The sequence below is a fragment of the Mesoplodon bidens genome (assembly GCF_964165515.1).
Source record: "Mesoplodon bidens genome assembly, chromosome: 5".
Classification (NCBI taxonomy): domain Eukaryota; kingdom Metazoa; phylum Chordata; class Mammalia; order Artiodactyla; family Ziphiidae; genus Mesoplodon; species Mesoplodon bidens.
Window position 1 is genome coordinate 100,554,066 of NC_138161.1, and position 23,307 is coordinate 100,577,372.

At 51.4% G+C, this 23,307-nt stretch overlaps 1 long non-coding RNA gene across 1 annotated transcript in view; it reads left to right on the forward strand.

Moving 5' to 3' along the window:
• LOC308618093 overlaps nucleotides 1–22,719 on the forward strand; it is a 55,772-nt gene extending 33,053 nt beyond the window's left edge. Inside the window, exons 4-5 of the long non-coding RNA XR_014015966.1 lie at nucleotides 20,107–20,259; nucleotides 22,275–22,719. This is a non-coding gene — a long non-coding RNA (uncharacterized lncRNA). The remainder of the gene's footprint in view (nucleotides 1–20,106; nucleotides 20,260–22,274) is intronic.
• Nucleotides 22,720–23,307: the final 588 nt, after the last annotated feature.

A 23,307-nucleotide genomic window follows, 5' to 3' on the forward strand; every position in this document is an offset into this window, starting at 1 on the left:
ATACAGCAGTAAATGAAACCAACCCCTGCCTTCAAGGAGGTTAAGTTGTAGAGTAATACATGTCAGGCCTGTAACATCTGTTATCTCATTTATAGACCCTACGAGGTGGTTACTATTATCCCATTCTACAAATGATGTGGCCAAGTCTCACAGTTGAGTCAAAATTTGAACTCAGGTCCCTCTGACTCCAGAGCCCCTAGACTGTGACACATGATACCCCCCACTAGCAAGACCCCAGCGAAGGCCCACTGGCCCTGCCTCGGTGGTGAGAGCTCATTGGACAGACCACTTTCCCTCCTTGAACCTCAGTCTATCCATCTGTGGAAAAGAGGGGATGGATTCATTGATCTCTGAATCCCCTCCTGCTTATTTGGAAAAATGTTCTATACCGGTATCCTCCCCCTCCCGAGTACTTCTTGTGGAGATGAGCGGCAGCTCCAAAACGAGATGACCGCCCAGAGTAATGCTTCCCACACTGGGTTCCAAGGAATTCTTTCTAGGGATTCTGAAGTTTTCTATGAGAATTTTATTTTTCTGAGACAGATTCCTGAGAACCCTCAGCTCAAGAGAGAAGCAGCCCTGGGGTGGCCCTCTGGCCGGCAGAGGAGGGAGAGAAATGGGGTGGAAGGGAGGGTGGGGAAAAGGGTGTGCTGGGGGTCGGGATGCAGCTAGTCCAGGCAGTTGCCTTTCTTCTGGGAGGTACAGGGCTGGGGCTTTCCCAGAAAAGCCCTTCCCCTTCCCCTCCTCCCTCCTCCTTCTTCCTTAAATACCAGTGAGTCACAATACCTTGCTCAGGTGCATCCGCCCTGAGGCTGGGAGAGGTGGAAGGAAGCGGGGGGCCTTGTGGGGCCCAAGGCTCAGAGCCCAGGAGGGCAGATGTGGTTCAGGCTTACACCTAGGACTCTGAGGACCCGGCTAGAACGTTTGAAGGAGGAGGAATGTGTCGCCAAATGGTAACGGATGCCCAAACAAGGTGAGATGGGTCCCAGCTCTTCACCTTAACCCTGACTCACGTCATCTGGCTGGTCAACCTCTCTAATGTGGACAAGTGAGGCAACAGCCTGAGCCCGGCTCGCACAGTGGCTAAATGCAGCCCAGGTCCCCCCTCATAAGCTTGATCAGCTTATTAAATTACACAGGAAAAATCGAGATGGATTATTAATTCTGCACACCTCTCTTCTCTGCCTGGGGAACCTGCCTTCCCGGGTTTCACTTTTCAAAGGCTGAAATAGATATGGAGATTTTGCACTTAACTAAAGGAGAAGGGCGCTCACTTCAAGTCTTTTCAAAACCATTTTGGTTCTGAGCTCAGTGGAGCCAGTAAAGACCCAGTCACCATCTGGCATGAAAGGTGTTAACTTGGAGTCTTCGGTCAATTCTAGACATCAGACTCGGGAACAAAGAGAATTAATTTCGGAGGGCCCCTTAGCCGGCCCCTCCCCTTCCAGCCTGTAAGATGAGAGCCTCTGTCTTGACTTGGAGGTATTAAAAAGTTAAGTCTGTGAGGTCACCTGCAATGCAGAACGCCAGGTGCCGGAGCTTGCCCTACAGGGCAAGATTATCTTATCAGCCAGGCTGATAACACTCAGGAAAGTCTGGCCATGAGGAACAAATACTTATAAGGCCAACACCTTTCAGTCCGTAATAGATTAGGTACAGAACGGGGGCAGGAGCAGGGGGCTGAGTTAGCAGTCAACTCTGGGCATTGGAGCCTGGTTCCTGATCAGAACCTTCCTGCGCTCACTCGTTCGGCTCATTAAGAAGAAGGCATGTTGAGTGTTGAACTGTTTAGGAGGTACTTTCCCATATGTCACCTCACTTGACCCTCACGACAGCCTGGTGAGAGAGCTATTGTTACCCCCATTTTACAGTTGAAGAGACTGAGGTACAGAGAGGTTAACTAATTTGCCCTTTCACACAGCTAGCAAGTGGGACTTGAACTCAGGTTTTCTGATTCCAGAACCTGTTTGCTTTCCACGCTCCAGCGGTGGCCTTGACCTGTTCTCACTTGGCTACCCTTTGAATTGACAGCTCCCCAGGGAGCCCCCTTTGCCCCTCTGTCCCCTGGTCACAAGCTCTGCTCACTTGGCAGACGAGGCAGGCCAGAATCTGATAAAGAGGGAAGAGGAGATAGTGACACCATGGGAATGGTTGAGGGGTGCTCTAAAACAGCTCTGGCCCCAAAATACACACAGCCTTATAGGCTCTCCTGGGGCTTGGAATTCATTATCCCTGGCAGAGGTGATTAAATGATTAAATGCAAAGAATTAGAATGAGAGGTCATGCTTGGTGTCAGAGGAGGGGTCACTGGTTTCCTCTTGTGCTAGTGTGGAGAGGGGGTGGGGGGAACCTGGAGGAAGCCTCCTCCCTCTGGGGCCTGAGTTTCTCTTCTGCCAGAGGAGATGCTGGACTAGATTATCTTAGACATCCCTACTTCTGGGACCTCTCAGAAAAATCTCCTGGGACGAGGCTCTCTGTAAGCCCTTTTCTATCCATCCTCAGCCAGGAGTGGGGGAGTGTTCTGGAGGAAGCAACTTCTAAGCTAACTATAGAGGAGGTGAGTAGCTGGGGTCTGGAAGCAGCCCATGCAGATGCCTGGAGGTGAGCGCCAACGTGTGTGTCTGAGTCACTGTGGTCCCGAAGCTTAGGTTACAAGAGGCTGAGAGATGAGGCTCAGAGATAAGCAGGAGCCAGATTACAAAAGGTCTTGTAAGACCATGTCAAGGAGCGTGGGCTTTATCCTAAGAGCAATAGGGAGCCAGAAAGGAGTTAAAACAAGGAAGTGGCATGACAATATGTGTGTTTTAGTACTTTCCCTCTGGTGCAAATATGGAGACTAGATTGGAGGGCGGGGGACAGAAGAAGATGATGGGAGGAGAAAAGGCAGTGGGAGAGAGACCCCACCTGGACTTATTTCTGCTTCCCACCCCCTTCGTCTGACCTAGGCTGGCCTGGTTGTGATACCCATATTTGCAAGAGTAATAATAATGGCTACCATTTATAGATGCTTCCTCTGTGCCAGGCCCTGTGCTGGGTGCTGTGCGGGTAGGAATGCTTACCACCCATATTTTATAGATGAGAAAGCTCGGGTCAGAGAGGCCAGGTGTCTTGCCCTGGGTCACACAGCTGGTAAGTGGTAGCACCACCACCCAAGCAGAGATGTGGCTTATTGTTTTTAACCACTGGGTGCCCTGCCCCCTGAGGTGCCATCCACCCAGTTAGCCTGCACTCTCCAGAGCGGGATGGAGCTGTGTTGGCCAGCTTCCTGCAGCAGAGGAGAACTAGAGCAGTCCTAGTTGGCACAGACATGATTTGCTGTGGGTCCCTTTAAACAAACTGTGAGTTGTGTTTGGAGAGGGTGTGAGATCTTTGGGAGTGTTTGGGGTCCCACAGCTAGTTTGCCTTTGCCTGTCAGAGGGGGAACAGAGCTGGGCCTGGGGCAGGGTCTGATGCTGGGGACCCTCCTCCCCATTCCCCTCTCACACGAAGGGGCCTCTCAGAATCCTTGGGGCTTCAGGAACCACTTCCCAATCCAGAGGGGAACCAAGAAGTCACACTTTGCAGAGGCTAGAGAATGTAGAGGGAGAATGGCTACTATCTCTTTCCCATGCTGCCTTTTCCTAGAGGGGGAATAGGACCCAGGTCTGGGTCAGGGAGCTCTGGAGAGCACCCCAAGGTGATTAGAGCACCCCAAGGAGGTTACCACAGGGGCAGTGCTCCCCTATGCCAGACTTCTGTGCTGGGCCCTGCCATAGAGAGCTGGGTAACCTTGGAGAGGTCCCTCCCCTACTCCCTGTACCTCAGTTTCCCCACTGGATGAGGAGATCCCTAAATCCCCCCTCTCCCAGCCCCGGAGTCTGAGTCTCCAGAGCCTGGGTGAGGCTGTGGTCCAGGCTGACTGGCTTCCAGCTCTCTCCAGCCATGGGGGCCCATCCTGTCTCTCAGGGCCACCGTGGAGCCAGGCTAGAAGGCAAGCTGCCCCTTGGGCCTTCCACCGCCTGAGCTGGAGCAGCTGCTTGCCCACTCCAGGCCAGCACCCTGCTCCTGCCCCCAACTTCCCCCTACCCTGTAAGGACACCAGCCCTTCTGGGTTTGCTCTGTCATTTGGAAGATAGGGCTGGCTTGCACCTGCAGAAGGGCACACTGATTAATTTATTTTGCATCATTTTGCATTACCTGGCTCCCGGGCCTCCAGCTTGACATGCAGATTTATGTAAAAGAGACCCGACATGCAAATGAGCCAGGCCTGCCACTTGTTTTAGTAACAGGCAGGGCTGCATCACTGGCTCCTCCAGCCCAGCTGCTCTTCCCATGGCCCACTGGCTCTCGCAAGTCGGGGAGGTCCGTCCCCGCACTGTGTTGCCTCTGCTCTGCTCAGAGGCCAGGCCAGGTAAGGAGTCAACTTGACAGTGAGGTTAGAAAGAAGAAGGAGGCTCAAGACACTGCTTCCCAAGGAGTTTCTGGCTGTGACTTGTTGAGAGACAGAGTGGAGAGGCAAAGAGACAAACACACACAACCAACCAGAGAGTACGAGGCCAACTGAGAGAGAGGCAGGCAGGGATTCAGACAGGGGAGACAGGGCTGCACACAAAACAAGCATGGACGGAGAGGGATAGACAGATGGACAAAGAGCAGGCAAAGCACAAAGTCAGAGAGGGTGAGAAGCAAAAAAAAAAAAAAAAAAAGCAAGCAGGAGAGTTGGGGACACAAGAGGGGGATGCTGATGGAGGGGGCGGACACCAAGAAAGAAACAGATTTCAGAGTTGCTGTGGAGGAAGAAGTGAGGATATAGCAACAGCCTGGCTGTGGGGAGGGAAAATGAGGGAGGAGTTGGCAATGACAGCTTGATGCTGGGGAGTTGGGGAAAAGGAGTCACAGGCGGATGTGACGGCGGAGACCTGTGGGGAGAGACAGGGGAGCTGCCCTCTTGGAAGCCCTGGCAGCGGCTTGTCTACCACAGGCCGAAGCGGTGCCACCACCTCATAAAGCCTGATTCGTATCCGTCTAGCTATGTTTACACACACATAGCTATAGACACACACTTACAAACCACACAGACATGCCTTGGGTAGAAGAACGCATTCTAGAGCTATGAGGCTCTAGAAAGGGAGCTTGAGGGGTTGTCTAGTGTGGCATTGGCAGTGTGTCTGTCCTCCCAGGGCCCAGGGAGAGTTCACAGCCTGCCACCCCCACCTTCCGGCTGGAGAGCAGCCGACACCCCTGGTCCAGGATGTTCCTTGCTCACCTGTCCCAGCCAGCCTCCCCACTTCCCGTTCTCCGAATGCACTCTATCTGAGCAAGAAGGCAAGCAAGCAAGCAAATAAAAAACAAAGAGGAACCCCCTCTCATTCCCACAGCCTCTTTTGTAGGGAAAGTGACACGGTGGGAGGAGGGCGCCACGTGTAGGCCCTGGGTGGGTGATCTTGGAGGGCAGGCAGGGTGGGAAAACTCCCTTGGCTTTTGGATAATCTCCAGCTCCCCCCAAGGAGACTTCCAGGGAGGGGACAGAGGAGGCATTTCTTAAAACCTGAGGTGGCGGCACTGAAGGTACCCTCAGAGGCCCTCCAGCCCAACCTCATCATTTCACAGAAGAGGGAACCGTGACCCAGAGAGGTCCAACAGCTCGGTTAGTGCGAAGTCCGGCTAGTGTGGGGTTGGGCTAATGGACATTTTTGCTAAACAACTATTGTTACCTCCAAATTGTCTCCTTGGCATTGATGACCTTCCCCTCTCTTTTTCTGATTCTTCTGACTTGGTGCTGGATACACACACAGTCCCTTGAAAAGTGGACTCTAGTTTTACTCCGAGATGAACTTTGTACGCATTGTGAAACTTATGGGCTCAGATGCTTCTGTGCACTTTTCACTGGTGGTCCCATGAAGACCTAGGACTCTTTGGGTCACCTGTATCATCTCACCAGCTAGTACTTGACAGTTCCCAGCAGATAAAGCCTGCAAACAGCTGAGTCCAGCGAAGGTGTCATGTGAGCTGTAGGATTTCACCTGGCAGAGATCTGCTTTAAGATGGGGTCTCCAGGCACCCAGGTCATCTCTGGAACCCCTCCCTGCCCCTACACACACATCTAGAAGTGCAGGTCAGCTCCTGAGACTCACGTTACTGCCTGGGCCTGACTCTCCACTTGGTTCAGCCAGAGGTCATCTAGCTCCACGCTGGCCCTGTCTTTTGTGTCACTCTGTCCAGCTTCAAGTATCACCTTCGTGTTAACCTCTAATCCAGTGGTTGTTAACTTCTTGGGGGTGAGATACCCTTTTGAGGACATGATTAAGGCCACGGAGGTTCTCCCCTCATGGTACTGTTCATGCCCACGAGACTTTTCATACGATGTCAGGGAATTTGTGGACTCTCTGAAGCCCACAGACCAATATGGACCCAAGAGTCCTCCTGGCATCTCAGCCCTTAGGAAGCGAGGGTCCCAAGGCCCCGGATCATTTCAGAAGAAAACTGAAGCTCTGACAAGGTGGTGTTCCTGGATACTTCCCATAGAATGTCTTCTTTCCCTCTTTCCGTCTCAGGGATTCCTTTCTAGGCAACTGTTTCTTCCTTGCTGAAAAATCAGATCTAAGCCTTACCACTCTCCCCTAGCTACATATCAGGCAGGCTCACATGGCACATGATGCACAACTCAGTCTTCCTTCCCCTCCGGCTCTCTTTCTTTCCGTCCTCCTCTCCAGCAGCCCCTCCCGCTCAGCCGTGCCCCGGACCCCATTCTGCTCCGTCTCAAGCCAGGGCTCAGCTGAGCACCGGACCCTGAGGCGGCTCCAGAAGACAGACAGGGCAGGCGACACACTCTCGGGGAGTCGAAAGCTGGTCAGTCTTGTCCCTTTGCCAGCTAGGGGAGACCACGGATGTCCATGTTCTCAGAAAAAGGGCTTCTGAGGGCAAGAGTGGGTGGGAGGAACAGAGAAGCCAGAGGAGAAAGGGAGGGGTGGGGAAGCAGAGCGAGGGCGCTCTCTGCAGACTCCAGACCCTGAGCACTGCCCCGTCCCTACCCCCACCTCTCCTTTTCCAAAAGCTGGTGACAGAGGAGGTTGTGGACTCTGGGCTCTGGGCCTGGCTGGAGAAGCTGAGGGGCCTCTGTGTGAAGGGGAAGCGATGGGAGGACTGGAATCTCTGGGGACCAGGGCAGGCTAGGGGCATGGGAAGTTCCTTGTGGAAGGCCCAGGACTCAGGGTGGGCCAGGGCTCAGAAGAGTGAGAGCAGGCCCCTCGCCAGAGAGAGGTCTGGCCAGCCCATGGGGTGGCCCAGGCATCCAGAGTGCCTTTAGATGGAGAAAGCTGTTTAATCTCCCCCTGGACATCAGGAAGTTGGAACCCAGACAGCTGAATACGGGGCCAGAGGAGTGATTTCAGAGGAAAGATGAAAAGAATTAAAGTCAGCTCAGGAGGGAGCAGAGGAGAGAGGGCTCGGGCAGGTCGGGGGTGGGCGGCGAGGGGTTGTCTGCAAAGCCCTGCACCCTGAGCCTGGCTGGGAGTGCTTCTGGGGCTGGAGGTGGGGAGCCTTGCTGAGGCAGAGTCTGTGGGCGAGGGTCAGGCCCATCATCCAGGGGAATTCTGAGGAGGTGAGTGTCAAAGCAGAGAGGAGCTACCAGGGGGTTCTGAAGATCATGGGAGAGCTCTGAGAGGAGACAGCAAGAGGCCCGGAACAGAGCCTCAGCCCAGATTTCCAGTCCAGGCAGGACCACAGCGTGTGTGTGGGGTGCTCTTGTGATGGGGGCAGGGCTTGGTCCTCTTAACGGTCCCTCTCCTCCAGGCCTGGAGACTCCAGCCCCAAATCTCTGGCTAAGCAGCAAAAAGGGACAAGAGTGTATGGTGGGTGGGTTATCTACCCCTGGCAGAAAGTGTCAGCCAGGGCATCCTGGGGCTGAGGGGCAGGGACAGGGGCTATGGTCCCAGGAGACCCTAGGTTGAAGGACAAGGACTGTCCTAGGAAATGGCCTTGTCCTGCTTCAGGTCTAGACGGGAGAGTCGGGACTGGAGGACAGCTGGGACTCAGGCAGCGCCTCTGGTGACTCCTCTCTTCTGCTGTCTGCTCTAGTCTCACACACACACACACACACACACACACACACACACACACACACACACTATCAGCCATCCTTGCTTGCTCTCATATTCCCTCCCTCCCTCTCTCTCTCTCTCTCTCTCTTACACACACACTCACATACACGCACACTTAAACATACATTTAAATAACTTGCAGACGTATATTAGCAAAAACATTCCATCCGGGCTGGGATTTCTCTCATTGCTTTGAATTCCCCTGGGTTTTAACTTGAGGGGAGGGGGGAAAAAGGAAGAGGCAAAGATTTGACTAATGTTGGGTTAAGATTTTTTTCTTACCCCTTTCTTTCTTGGTTACTGACTGCCAAGAATTTATGTTTGTAAAAGGAAAAGAATTAACTGTGTTGATTAAGAGGCAAACTCCCTGGAAATGTTCTCTCTTAACCCTTTGGTACCCTCTCAGTGAGAGATAGTGGGGTTCTCTGGCCCAGGGCTTCACATCCCTGGGCTGGAGGCCCAGAACCTTCCAAGGGGCTGATCCTCCTCAAAGGGAACTTACGGAACTGAGGCAAGCCAGGCCCTTCGGGCGTGCGAGGACGTGCGAGCGTGTGTGTGGATGAGCAGATGTGTAGGTAAGTGTTGTGAGAGTCCGTGTGTGAATGTGGGTGCTGTGAGTTCACGTGTACACGTGTGTGAGTGTGCAGGTGTGGGAATCAGCGTGCTGGCCACATGCCTGTGCCCCAGTGGATGTGGGGTGCTCTGGGCGTCCCTGCCGCCTGCTGGCTGGGCGGCAAAACACCAGGAAGGGGAGGGAACTTCACCTTGACCAAATTAACGGGCACTGATTTGGCAGAAGCTGAGGGCCTGGGGGTGGGGAGGCTTTAGCTGAGGAAGCAGTTTCTTTCCTGATATCTAGCAGCTGTTACCACAGACTGACCACGACCAAGGCCAACCGTGGCCATCACTCAGTGTCCTTGCGTGGGGAGCCGGGGTGGGGGAATTCTTTCCTTTTTCCAGCCCTTAGGAAGAGCCCGAGCCACGTGGCTCCCGAGCTAGGGCAGACAGCAGAGGTGCTGAAGCCTATGGGATGAGGCAGCCCTGGAGCTGGGAATGAGGGGTCTGACTGGAGAAAGGATGTTGCAGGGAGACAGAGGAGCAAAGGAGAGCTTGCTTGAAGCTCAGAGCCTCGTGCATATGCATCCAACCATCCGGAACTACCAGTAGTTCCTGAGCCCTCCACCTGGTCTTAGTCCTCCCGGACCTTGCACTGTTTCCCTCAACCTGGACAGATCTTCCATTCCTCCTTTGTTTAGCCAATTCCTACTTGTCCTTCAAGTCTTAGATGTCACCTCCTCCAGGAAGCCTTCCTTGCCCCCATCCTTAGCTGTCCTCCCTTGCACGACAGCACCCTGGGCACACAGGCACACTCCACCTGGTATCAGCCTCACGTTTTCTTGTCTGTCTTCCCTGCTGGACCCTGCACTCCTTGAGGATAGAGGTGCTGTCTTCTTCATCCTGAATCCCCTGTGCCTAGAACCATGCTGGCACCCAGCATGGGCTCGGCCAGGGCTCACCCAATTGGATTTAAGACCCTTGACTGCCGAAATCAGTGTTAGTCACTCCACAGGCTGTGATCTAGGGTGCTTTGTATACACGCCCCCGCTATGACACTTACCACAAGACCCTAGTGTCATCTGCAAATATATTTGACCCTCTTAATTTTCTGTGAGTTTCTCAGGACAAGGATTTGGTCATAGTCATCCCCAGGGCCTTGCACAGCATCAGACAAATAGTAAAAGCCCAATAAATGTCAAATGGATGAAAGAGTAACCAATGCATGATAAAAAATCCAAGAACAGGGCTTCCCTGGTGGCGCAGTGGTTGAGAGTCCGCCTGCCGATGCAGGGGACACGGGTTCGTGCCCCGGTCCGGGAAGATCCCACATGCCACAGAGTGGCTGGGCCCGTGAGCCATGGCCGCTGGGCCTGCGCGTCCGGAGGCTGTGCTCCGCAATGGGAGAGGCCACAACAGTGAGAGGCCCGCGTACCACAAAAAAAAAAAAAAAATCCAAGAACATATATAGAGGGGCTAATGTAGCTCTAAAGATTGTTAAGGGCTAGAGTGCAGAGGGGAGGCTGTGCTATCAGGGTAGGATGGGGGGAGAGAAGGGAAATATTCACTGAGCACTTACTGTGCACCAGCACTGCCCCAGGCATCTAGGGGTCATTATTTCATTTTATCCTCTCCATCTTGTGTGGGGGGGTACTTACGTCATTTGACATATCAGGAGATTGAAACGAAGAGAGGTTAGGTAACTTGCCCAGGGTCACACAGCGGTACAGGTTCAGCCGGGATTCAAACCCAGAGCGTATGTTTCTCCCACTGTGCCATGGTTCACGAAGGATGTGAGTTTTGAGCAGAGTTTTGAAAGATGAGAGGGGCACGGCTTTGTAGAGAAGGATCACAAGCTCAGGCAGGGGAAGACTGAGGTTTCCTGGGAAGGATTGATGCTGGCTAGCTTGTCCCATGAGTTTACACAAGCTACTTTATGTCCAGGAAGCAAGGGGAGAACCAACATGACAAGAGACAGTGCAACTGTGGAGAAGGCAGCGGAGCATAGAACATTCCAGGAAGGCCTTCAAAAGTAGATCTGAAGCCCAGTTTTGAAAAGGCAGTGGGTGGGGATTTTCAAAAGGAGCCAACACAGATGCAGGGCTAATTGGGTGGCAAATGCTATGCTGAGCACATATTAACACATTTAATTCTTCCAGCAAGGCTCTGAGGTGGGTCCTGCTATGATCCCCAAATACTGGGGAGAGGGGAGGCCCAGAAAGGTTAAGTAAGCTGCCCCAGGTCACAGGGCTAGTTAACGGTAGACCTGGGATTTGAACCCAGACAGTTTGGTTCCAGAGTCTGTGCTCATGGCCACTGAACCAAGGAAGGTGAGCAGGGCTATGGAGGTCCCTCAACATGGAGGGTCACTCTAAGTCACATCGGCAGACGGTCTGGGAGTGTGATCCGGATCTGGTTGGAGGGATAGGAGAGGTCAAGTTAAAGGAAAGACACAAATCCCAGGCTGATGAGTGAGGACAACATTTCAGGCTGGGGAACACTTAAAAGTGGGGGGCAGGGACAGAGTCTCTGATGATCTAAACCTTCTCCGTGCATGTGGAGAACTTGTCCTTGCTTCAGGGACTCTGGAGTTCATCACCCCTGTCCCAGCCCCCATGAGGGAAACCCCAGAGGGCTATGATGCTGTGGGTTATTCCTAGGCTACTTCTCCTGGAGAACTCTAACCTATTTCCTCTCTACCCACCCAACCTGTAAGCAGGGGAGTCAAGCCAGACATGGCAAGTGGGCCCACCCCTGGCCTTGCCCTTGTTCCTGCTGGATGCCTGCTGCCCTGGGGGATGGGGCCTTCTTCTTCTTTCCATTCAGGCCAGGACCCCTGGGAAGGGGACTTGCAGCCTCCTGGTATCTCAGCTCTAACCTCTCATAATTAGAGGGATTCTGCCTTCTCCAGCCATGTTCCTTTGTGGTCTGGGTGGGTGTCACTGTCCCAGGCCAGCCCATGCCTCTGTCCAGAGAATCCAGAGACACTTAGGAAGAGGGCAACAGCCAAGCCATGGGCTGAGGGAGGATGATGACTCCCCCACTGTCCTGGTCTTGTGGTTTTGGGGGGTGTTAGATCTTTTTGAAGGGGGATGCTTTGTATCAGAACACTAAGAAGCTGTTCTCTCGAATACCCATGTTCAAGAAACGCTTTCTATCCAGCTTTGGAACTTCGGGTCTGGAGGGAACTGGCATCCTGGGATTCCCCTATGACTTCTCTTATAGCCACGGCAGATCAGCCGCCAGCCATCCTCTCCCTCCCCTTCCCTGGGCAGGAAACCATCTTGAAACATACCTTTGAAAGGTCCTCTCAAACAGCCCTTTACCTTGGTATGACACCTTAGAGTCACCGAGCATTCTTGCATCCTTGGCCCGTGGGGCCCTCCTCATATCAGCCCTATAAGGCAGGCAGCTCAGAGATTATTAGACCCATTTTACAGATGAGGAAAATGAGGTCACATGGTTGGTGAATCATGCTGGCCCCACTGTTATATTTCTAGGCAGTGGGATCAGAAGGTAGTCTGGGAGGGGAGGGGCTGGGATCTGGATCAATGCAACCAAGGAGATGGAATTGGAGAGATGAGTGATCACAGTTCCTCTGTGTTCAGGAAGTTCCACCTTGAGTCACCTGCTTTTCTCTGACCACGACACCATCAGCTTCCTGCTGAGTGTTGGTGAATCAGCTCCAAGTTGCTCTCAGCCAGGCTCTCGTAGGATCTGACTCAAGGTCCGTTTCAGGTAGGCAGTATCTGTGGAGACTTCTGGTATCAGGCCCACATCTAAACAAGAGCGAGCATTTGAGAAATATTTGTGAAAAAAGGACACCACGAGCAGCATTTGGGCTCTTCAGAGAAAAGAGATGCACAGGCTACAGGGGCGGCTGCAATAGCAATACACAATTACATAACAGCATCACCACAACACCCTGCATTGCTTTAGCACTGCTTCCAAAGAGCTTTAAACACCTTCAGGTTTATTAGGCTACTTGATCTCATAAAAGTCCCACAGATGGGTGGTGATAGTTATTATGACCATTTTATAGATGAGGAAACTGAGGCCTGGAAAGGTGTTAAGTGATGTGCCCAAGGTCTTACAGCAAGGGAGTGGGGAAGTAGGGCTGAGTCTGTCCTGTTTCTAAAAGTTTCTCTAGGTGTTTTGTTCATGGGACTCCCTTTTGGTGTCCACATTCCTATGAGGCAAGGTGTGGACAGAGGAGGTGACTGGCAGCAGACTCAGAATTTTCCTGCACAAGGTCACTGAGAAACAGTGAGTCAGGCTCCCTTATATTGAGGTCAGTTTCCTCTTTCACTTCTCCAAACAATTGTTGGGGAGTGAGCTCACTTGTTGTTTATTCTCAGATGAGGTGCCTTGAAGGGTACTTGCACAGAGGTACTTGTACAGAAGGGTACTTGCACAGTTGCCCCTGAAGGGTTTGATAGTTGTGGTGTTCTGAAAAAGTGGCCAGCGCTCTAGCCCTGGGAGTCCAGCCCTCCTGGCCCAGTAGTGCCCCAGTCAGGTGAGGGGTCTTCGCTAGACCTGTCGGTTACCAGAGCGTCGACACTGGTTTCCTGACCTCTAATATCATTCCATTCAATCCTCTCCATGGCAGAGCTTCCAAAAGCTCTCCCTCGTTCTCAAAAATTGTCAGTGGAGTCCCATTGCTTCCAGCCTCAGCTTGGCCTTCAAGACCCACCCAGTCAGGTCCCAAACTGTCTCCCCAGCTTTGGATCCTCCACCTCGTCCTCCTCTACAAAACCCTGTCTTCAGCCAAGACTGCAGGGCTTGTCTAGACATGCTTTGTTTTCCCAACTCCACTGTTGACTACGACATTATTCCCTTGGTCTGGAAAGCCACTCTTACCCTCTCTGCTGAATTTCTATCCATCCTTCAAAACCTATGATGAATGTGATCTCCTTCATGAGGACCTCCTTGATGATACCACCAGGAAATGATCCCTCCCTCCTGGGATGTCTCACCTGGCATACGGGTCTCTACACAAGCAATTCTTTGTGTGTTGTGGCAATGGTACAAAGCCTTGGACGTTTGTAAAACTTCAGAGATTGCAGAATTCTGTAATACCACGTGTGTGAGTGTGTGTGTGTGTGTGTGTGTTTGTGGTGTGTTTATGAGAGGTGAGCGCAGCTATGTAGAACACCGCAACACAAGAAGGGATTGGACATTTATTGGGTTTGGAATGTGTCAATCACTTCTGCTCGGCCAATGAACAGAGAGCCAGATGTATCCCTCAGAGGAAAGAGAACCTTCACTATAAAATCCGTAAACACTTGGAGGAAGAAAGAACAGAGAGTGGGAGAAAGTGAACAGTATGTATCGATCACTCTATATTCCAGGCACCGAGTTAGAGAGGAAACTTCATGTGAACAATGAGCTCACTTAAGGCTCACAATAGCTTTTAGAGGTAGGGGTTATTGCCCTCATTTTGTGGATATGTGCCATTGAGGGTCAGGGTCTTCAGGAAATAGACTCTGAGAGGAAGACTGTGTGCAGGAGGTTAACTGGGGACTGTTCACAGAGCAAGGCCTGTAAGGAAACAGGACTCGGCGAAGGGAGAGGTTGAATGGCATTGGAGTTGCCACAAGGAAAGTCAAAGGAAAGTCTCTCCCATGGGGCACACTGAAGCTTAGACAACCCTTCAGAGATGTTCCCCCATCCAGGGAATGGGGCTGGGTCATTGCACCCCTGGGAAGGGGCATAACTTAGGCAAGGCCGCTCCCTGCAGCTGAGGACATTTCCTGGGGAGGGACAGCACTCACTGCACGTACAACTTTGGACTTGAGAAATGCCTGTCCTGCACACACACAGCACTGCTAGCGAGTGGGAGGATTAGGGATTGAACTCAGGCCTGTGCTTTGCTCTGAGGCACCGTGTGGCTTTCAATCCACCTCAGAATTCAGCCTGACCACCCTGTACCCAAAAGGCACCTTCAGGAAGACCATGCCCAGAATGTCCCCCGCGGAAGTCACCCCATGAAGAGAATGGTCTCCACTTTTTGGAAGATCTCAGTAGATCTGGCGTCAAATAATAGCAGTGAGAAGGCAGGTATTGCTGATCAGTTAATGATGTTTTCTGATTCTTACACTTTGGAAGCTTTGATGGTGGAATACAAGTGTGATACCTAAAATATTTCACAACCAGGAAAACACCCAGGACAGTCAGAGGGCTGGCAGTATGCATCCCAGCTGAACATGAATTACACCTGGTGTGCTCCGGAGGACAAGACTGCAGCTCTCCCCAAGAGCCATGTGCTGGGAAAGAACCTGGGAAGGGCTTTCTTCAGAAAACAAAGCTGAGAGAGGCAGGTCATTTGATTAAATTGGCCATTTGCTTCAGCATCTGAGGTTAGTGATCTATGCTGTAAGCTTCTCCTTTTGCAAGGACAGTGTCTCACTCAGCTCTGTATTTCCCCAAACCTGGCACAGTAAAGTTTGTTACATGAAATCTGTATGACCCTGGGCAAGACCCCACCCTGCTCTGTGCCTCAGTGTCCTAGTTTATAAGATGAGAGGTTTCCAAACCCTGTTTCTCCTTGAAACAGGAGAATCTGGTGAAGCCCCCTTAGGAGAAGGGAGATGAGTGGGCCGGTCCAGGGCCTCCTATTCGACTTTACTCAGAGCAACTCCTCTTGTATTTGTTTATGCTTCCATACGGTTTCACTTAAACCAGCATTCCTCAGCTAAAAACAAAGCCTGGGAACCACCAGGCTGCATATGATATCTGAGGTCCCTTACACACAGCTCTGACGTGTGGATGTGAGTGAGCAGATGGACAAATGAACGAATGAATGAGTGAACAAATGAATGAGTGAATGAACTCTTTGTGTACCTAGCTAACATACGCCAGTCCCTGGCCACACCATTCTTGGAGCTGATGGCCAGCCATCCTGGGAAGTTTGGAAATTGACACAGGGCTTTCCCAATGTCCTGTCAATTGCGGGAGTCAGTCTCCACCACGGCCATGGATAAGGCCTCCTCCCTGCAGATACCTCGGATGCCACCAGGTCTGGGCTGCACTTGTCTTTGACTTTCCTAATACGTTGACTCAGCTGAAAGAGATACTGACAACAGCAGCACGAGTCACTGGCAGGTTTGGTGAAAGAATCACTGGGTTTTCTCAGTGTGTGTCCTGGGGTGTGGCACTAGGTCTGCTTGCTTCACCTCCCTTCCCTCATAGGGAAAGGGGTCCCAGTTTTTTGGCCTTGCCCTCCCTCCCACAATCCCTCCCTCCCTTCCTCCATTTCTTTCTTCCTCCAAGGCAATGGTTGTCAATCTTGACTGCATGTTGGAATCACCTAGGGAGACTTAAGAATTACTGATGCCCAGAGATTCTGATTTCTTGCTTTAGGGTGTGGCCTTGGCAATAGGATTTGAAAAAGCTCCCCAGGTGATTTTAATATTTAGCCAAGGTTGAGAACAGCTGGTCTGAGGATATGGAGTAGGGCTCCCAACCTCAGCTAAAACCGTTTCTAGCCGTGGGATTCAGATGTGTCTGCTGGATTTGGGGAGGCGTGGGGCACAGGTTTCTCTTAGCAATGGGGGACATAAAGGGAAGTGGAGGGAAGTACACATCACCACCCCTGCCCCGCTGAACTAGCACGGAGTCCTGTGGGAGGATAGGCCTCAAAGGAAGCCGAAGGGGCTATTTTCATAAAGGGTCCTATGAGACTCAGGGAGATCAGTCCTGTTTGGGGTCTAGGTGACAGGGTGTGACAGCATGGTGGGAGGGGCAAAGGACACTGTGAGGCTCCAGGGCACAGAGGACACCAGGTGGGCATGGTGGCAGCACTCTTAGAGGGCATGCTGGCAGCAAGGCCCACCCTGGGGTGACTGTGGTCTGCATGGCATCAGAGAGCAAACAGGGTCGGCAGAGAGAAGCTTTGGTGAGACATGGCGTCCACTCCCCATGACAGTCCTGCCCACAAGCACATGTGGGACACTCCCAAGGGGTCCCCCAAATCACAGAGTGAGCCTATGGCAGACAAGAGCAAGCAGCAGTGAAATCTGGTCATTTCATTGAGGGGAACCCACGTGGACATGTGGGATGGTGAGGTCTGGGGACACTTGGGTCACAAATACAAGCCACAGTCTTGAAACTGGTGGTGGTGGCAGTGTGATAAGGTACGACAGAGGTGAAGCAGAGGCGCAGACGTTTGTGACCTTCTCTGAAATGGCCCCCGGGTTGGATCAGTCTCCCCAACAGCTTTCCCTCGTGTGCTCACATCCAGTCAGGGTCTTCTCAACTCAAGGCTTTTCTGCATGCATGTTCACAATGTGAGTTATGTGCTTTTACTTCCTGTGCAAGTTCTTTCTCTCTCTCTTTTAAAATCACATTTTCTCCTAAATTAGAAAGCCTCTTTAATTGTTAGCAGGAACTGAGTTTTTGCTCCTTGCATGGACAATATCATTAAACACTGGAAAATAAACAAACTGGAAAACATTAAGACATTTTCAAATCCTTTGCTTCCCAGAGGGTGTCTAGGGTCCTGGGCAGGACAAGGTTCTGCTGGCCTGGGTTTATATTGTGTTGATGACTTGACCCCTCCAGCTGTGAGAAGCCAAACTGACAGCAGGGTTGTTTTTACTAAACTTCCCAGGATCGCAAACTTGATTTGGGAGGCATTTGCGCTGAGGTCTCCAGCGACTGCGTCGAGCTTCCTCCGTGGGCAGAGTGCATGATGGGAGTGGCCAGTGGCCCTCGTAGCTGACAGCTGTTGTAAACCATCGCTGTCCTCCCGAGCTATTCCACAGGACCCGGGGAGGTGAGGGGAGCTGTGGGAGGGGTGGTGTGTGAAAACATTTCTTTCCATCTTGCTGAAATGTGAGTCTAATGAAATGATAATGAGGTTGTGGCCTTTAAGCTCCATTGAGCTTCTTGTGCATTGTAATTTTACCCAGAGTGGGGCTAGTTTTTGAAATGATTAAAACTATCGATTCCTAGGCCTGTGTGGCTTGAATCGGAATTCATTAGAAGCCCAGAGGTGAGGGATAGATGTTTCTCCCTAGTTCAGCTGGGAAACCGATCTCATCTTGTCTGAGTCTCCTCCTGCCCGCCCACCCAGCTCTCCAGCAGACCCCTGGCAGCATAACCAGCTGATGTGGGAACCCCTGGCAGTGCTGGAAGACAGACAATAAATAGGATCCAGCATCCACAGAGCGGCAAGTTATGAAAGTACCAGCCATGAGTCCTAGCCCATTTTCCTGGGACCTCTCCCTCCTGTTGGAGGAGGGAAGCTCTCAGTGTTTAGCCTTGGTCCTATTTTCTTACAGGCATTATAAGTGAAATGTCTTTTCTGTGAAACGAAACACACAGAAACACAGAAACTGTGCAAAGTTTGACCCAGAAGAATCCTGGAAGGAGAAACTCCAGCCGGGAGGCTGGCTGACAATGTGGGGTGAACTTGGATCTCCTGAGTACCATCTTTCTTGGCATAGAATGAGGGGTTTCTGCCTCTGATTTTTGTTATCACCACCATTCTGGCTTCCAAGAGCATAAGATGACTCCTTTCAAGTTTAGAGCTGAGACAGGCTGGCATCTTTTTTTTTTTTTTTTTTCTTTTTGCAGTATGCGGGCCTCTCACTGTTGTGGCCTCTCCCGCTGCAGAGCACAGGCTCCGGACGCGCAGGCCCAGCGGCCATGGCTCACGGGCCCAGCCGCTCCGCGGCATATGGGATCCTCCCAGACCGGGGCACGAACCCGTATCCCCTGCATCGGCAGGCGGACTCTCAACCACTGCGCCACCAGGGAGGCCCAGGCTGGCATCTTTAAAAAATAACCTTACTTTGAAAACGGTATAGAGGGTTCTCAAAAAATTAAAAATAGGGCTTCCCTGGTGGCGCAGTGGTTGAGAGTCCGCCTGCTGATGCAGGGGACACGGGTTCGTGCCCCAGAACGGGAGGATCCCACATGCCGCAGAGCGGCTGGGCCCGTGAGCCATGGCTGCTAAGCCTGCGCGTCCGGAGCCTGTGCTCCGCAATGGGAGAGGCCACAACAGTGAGAGGCCCGCGTACCGCAAAAAAAAAAAAAAAAAAAAAAAAAAATTAAAAATAGAACTACCATGTGATCCAGCAATTCCACTTATGGGTATTTACCCAAAGGAAACAAAAACACTAACTCAAAAACATAAATGCACCCCCATGTTCATAGCAACTTTATAATAGCCAAGACACAGAAACAACCTAAGTGTCCATTGATAGATGAATGGATAAAGAAAATGTGGTGGGGACTTCCCTGGTGGCGCAGTGGTTAAGAATCCACCTGCCAATGCAGGGGACACGGGTTCGAGCCCTGGTCCGGGAAGATTCCACATGCCGCTGAGCAGCTAAGCCTGTGAGTCACAACTACTGAGCCTGCGTGCCACAACTACTGAAGCCTGCGCGCCTAAAGCCCATGCTACACAACAAGAGAAGCCACTGCAGTAAGAAGCCTGCGCACCACAAGGAAGAGTAGCCCCTGCTCATCTCAACTAGAGAAAGCCCGTGCACAGCAACGAAGACCCAACACAGCCAAAAATAAAAATAAATAAATAAATACATTTGTTTAAAAAAAAAATGAAAATGTGGTGTACATATATACCGTGGAATATTATTCAGCCACCAAAAGAAAAAGTAAGGATATTATGCTAAGTGAAGTCAGACAGAGAAAGATAAATATTCTATGATCTCACATATATGTACAGTCTAAAAACAAGTGAACAAAGAATAAAACAAAATAAAACTGAACTGGGTGAGGGGGATCAAAAGGTACAAACTTTCAGTTATAAAATAAATAAGTCATGGGATGTAATATACAGCATGGTGACTATAGTTAACAATGCTGCATTGTACATTTGAAATTTGCTAAGAGTAGACCTTAAACGTTCTCAGCACAAGAAAAAAAATTGTAACCATGAGGTGATGGATGTTAACTACACTTACTGTGATCATTTCACAATATATACAAATATTGAATCATTATGTTGTACATCTGGAACGAATATATTGTTATATGTCAATTATACCTCAATAAAAATAAAAAATAACCTTATTTACTATTAAAGGAGACCAAAAAGAAAATAATTACAGAAAATGTCAATAGCATAAGGATGGGCATGCTTCCTAAGTATGGGTGTCTTCAACCTTAGTGCTCTTCTTAGGTCTGCTCTTATCTTTAAGGGCTGAAGCAATTTATATACACTTGGCCTGGCTTCCTGCCTGTGTCCATGTAGGGTCCGCCATCTTAAAACTGGTCAATCTCCCCTCTTAATCTCCTCTCTGACAAGCCTAAGAGATCACATTTTAACGGCCCACCTGGGGCCTCCTACTCAACGTGGAGGTTCTGGTCTGAGAAGAAGGTTTTATCCATAGCAGCCTGGGGGTAGTGTAAATGACTCAAGGAGACAGTTGGGGTGCTGCCCTCCACATGGGGCAAAGCAGCCCGGCAAAAAGTCCCCTTGACCCCATGCCCTCCTTTTTTACAGCCTCCCTGGGTAATCGTGGTCATAAAATGCACATCAATCATTATATTCAGACTGGAGCATCAAGGTCTGCCTTCAAGGTCACACACACCATGAGCATGTCCATTTTGGAAATAGTGTGATATATTTCCAATTTCCCTGCTCGCCTTTTTACAGGTAAGCATCACTGTTCCAAAGCTCTCTCTATACCAGGTGAGTGGCACGCCCTTCCTCTGGCTTTCCAAAGCACCACATGCATCTAGGGTCCCCCATATTATACCACTTCTCATCTTTTTCTCTGTGTGGCCCCCACTAGACTGTGGGCTCCTTGAAGGCAGCGTTTGCATTTTATTCCTTTTTGCATCTCATTACCCAGCACAGTGTCTGTCCCAAAACATACCTGGGCAGATGACTGTTGACTGAGTGAATGAAGGGAAGAATCCATGATGGAGGTCATTTGTCATTTAATTCTCAGGACAACCTTATGAGACAAGCAGGGCAGGAATATGAGCACTGATTTCCTGAAAAAAAAAAAAAAAAAAAAGAAAGAAAGAAACAGAGCTCCAGGAGGGTAGGGCCTTGCTTACGGTCACCTGACTTCTGGAGCTGGCGCCAGGGCTGTGATGCAGTCTGGTAGGCAAAGAGGTGTGCATTTTTCTGCCCACGCTTGCTGCTCTGGGGCTCCTAAGGTACCGGTTCGGTCTTTCCCGAGATGCCACCTACACAGGTGGTTCCCGAGAGGTTCAGATCAAGGTCCCCTTTTATTTTCTCCCCCTGCCCCACCCCCCATACCTGGGCACGAAAGATTAGGCCTAGCAAACGAACAGGAATTATGTGGTGATAATGACTCCATTTTCTCCTTTTTATTAATAAGACACACATGCAACATGCCACTCAGAGCTTTCAGTTGACAGAAAATGAGTTATATTCTATTCACCAGGTGAACAGAATTCCACCCAGAGGCAGACAGTTAAACCACCTTCTGGGCTCAGGGCTCGGCTGGGAGTCAAAGCGCTGCACTTGGCAGCCTGTCGATGGGCCTCCATTGAGCCGGCCGCCTGCCCTGGGTCTCCGAAGTCAGAGGAGACAGGGGCCATTTCAGTTGCTCCCGGCTTGCTTTTTCCGTCCCTGCTGCAATCAGCAGACCCTGACTTCTGGAAGAGCGTTACTGCGATGTGTCAGCTGCTCTGGGAGAGCCCAGAGTGATATATTCCGAGACCTGCCAGGAGAAAGGGCTTACGGTCAGTTAGGAACTGTAAACTCCCTCCCGTGGTATTGTCGGTGGAATTTTAACACTCTGTCTCCCTCTGTCTGGGCACTTCCTTCCACTCTTGGCCTGCTCCGCTATGCATATGGAGCAGGGCTCAGGTCTGAAGGTCCCCAGGGAGAGCACACGGTCTCACTCGGTCCAAGAGTCACGGCTGGAAATGGGAAGCGAAGCTCAGACAGGACTCCAGCCTTCCCGCAGGCCCTGGGCCTTGGCAGGGCCTCTGTTCATTCTCCCGCGCTCCCTCCCCTTTCAAAGCAGGAGTGAGGCCCAGCACAGGCCTGAAACCAGCCAACAAATGGAACCCTAGCCTGGTTCCTCCTTCCTTCCTTCCTTCCTTTATTCCGGCAACAAACTCTACTGAGGGCCTCCCTACTGAGGGCCCACGGTGCGCTGGGCAGGGAGCTAGGAGCTGGAGCACTGGGGGGTCACTGTCCCGGTCCTCATGCCACCCTCACTACTGCTATTCAATTCTAATCACCCTACAGAAAGAACAGACAGGGAAAGAGGGGGCAGTAAGAGAGAGAAGGTTGCTCGAGGAAGAGCGTAGCCAGGAGTGCCCTTAAGAGGTAGTAAAACAGGAAAGGATGAATGGTTTGGGAAGCCCAAATTTCCCCCCTTCCTACAAAATGGGTCTCAGTCCTCCACTCCTCTCTCCAGGAAACTCATCTACCACGTCTATGCTGATAACTCCGAAGTCTGTATTTCTTGCCCAAACTTCACTTTTGAGGTCAGGGACCACTCCCACCCCCCAACATAGGTTTATATCTATGTCCCCAGAGCCCAGTACAGTCCATGGTAGATGGGGGGCATCCAGGAATATTTGTTGAAAAATGACCAGTACCACTTCATAAAAGAGGCAGCTTCTACAGGATCAATTTCCCTAATTTTCCCTTGTAACTCCTCTCATCTGTTTCCCCTCAAGGAAAGACCATCCTGTGGCTACAACTCTCAAGACTTTTGCTTCAGCGAAACCAAAATGGAACTGGTGAGATTTCTTCATCCCACAGGGGACTCTTTGACCAATTTGGGGGTGGAAGGGGGTTGTCAGGACTTGCCTTTGTATCCTAAGTACCCCCAGCCCAGGGCTGGATTTGCATATGTTAATATGGAGAACTGGAGCTAGTTAATGAGAAGCAGTGGGCCATGTGGGTGAGCGGAATTCCTCAGAGTATTTTTTTCAGATGTCTTAACTCACTCTCTTTGTTGTATTTCGGCAGATCCAGGTGTTTGGATTGAGTTGGTCCTGGTCCCCGCTCCCCTCCCCCAAATCTCTAAAACCACAGATCTTTCTAGATGCCAGACTCAGCCTTCTGTCCAGAGGGTGATGGTGGATGGTGGGAGCCCTCTGCCCACCTGGAAACAGCCTCAAGGAGATGGCCTGAGGGAGCGGGGCCCAGGCTGGAGAGCCCCCAGGACGAGGGCTGGGGGGGTGGGGGTGTTCCTGAGGGGGGATGGGGGGAGAGGATAGAATTCCAGAGGCAAGAACCCTCAACGGAGACAGCCCGCTGGGCTTCCAGCCCTCCATCTGGGTTCCACTAAAAACACATTTTGCGTGTTTCTGTTGTTCTTAAGTCTGGGTTTATTTCAAGGGGAAAATTATAAAGAAACATCTCTGCCTTTATTTCAACAGCAGCTTGCGCTTGGGTAGATTCTCATCTGTCTGGCCTGTTCTGCCTGAAGGTGTAAGGAGGGGGCGAGGGTGGGGTCCCAGAGAGAAGAGGCCCCAAGAGACTGAGGCCCTAGGCTCTGCTTGCTGCCAGTGTCCCAGACCAGTGGGTCTGTCCTTGTGCTCACCTTCCCAGCTAATAGCAACCTGGATGGCAGAAGAGAGCCTTGGTGGTTTGAGAATGAGAGGTGGGGACTGGGGGAAGCACAGGGCAAGCAGAGATCAGCTCAGGCTGCCCCACCTGGGAAACCTCCACAGACAGAAAGGCAAGTGACGGCATCCCCGCAGG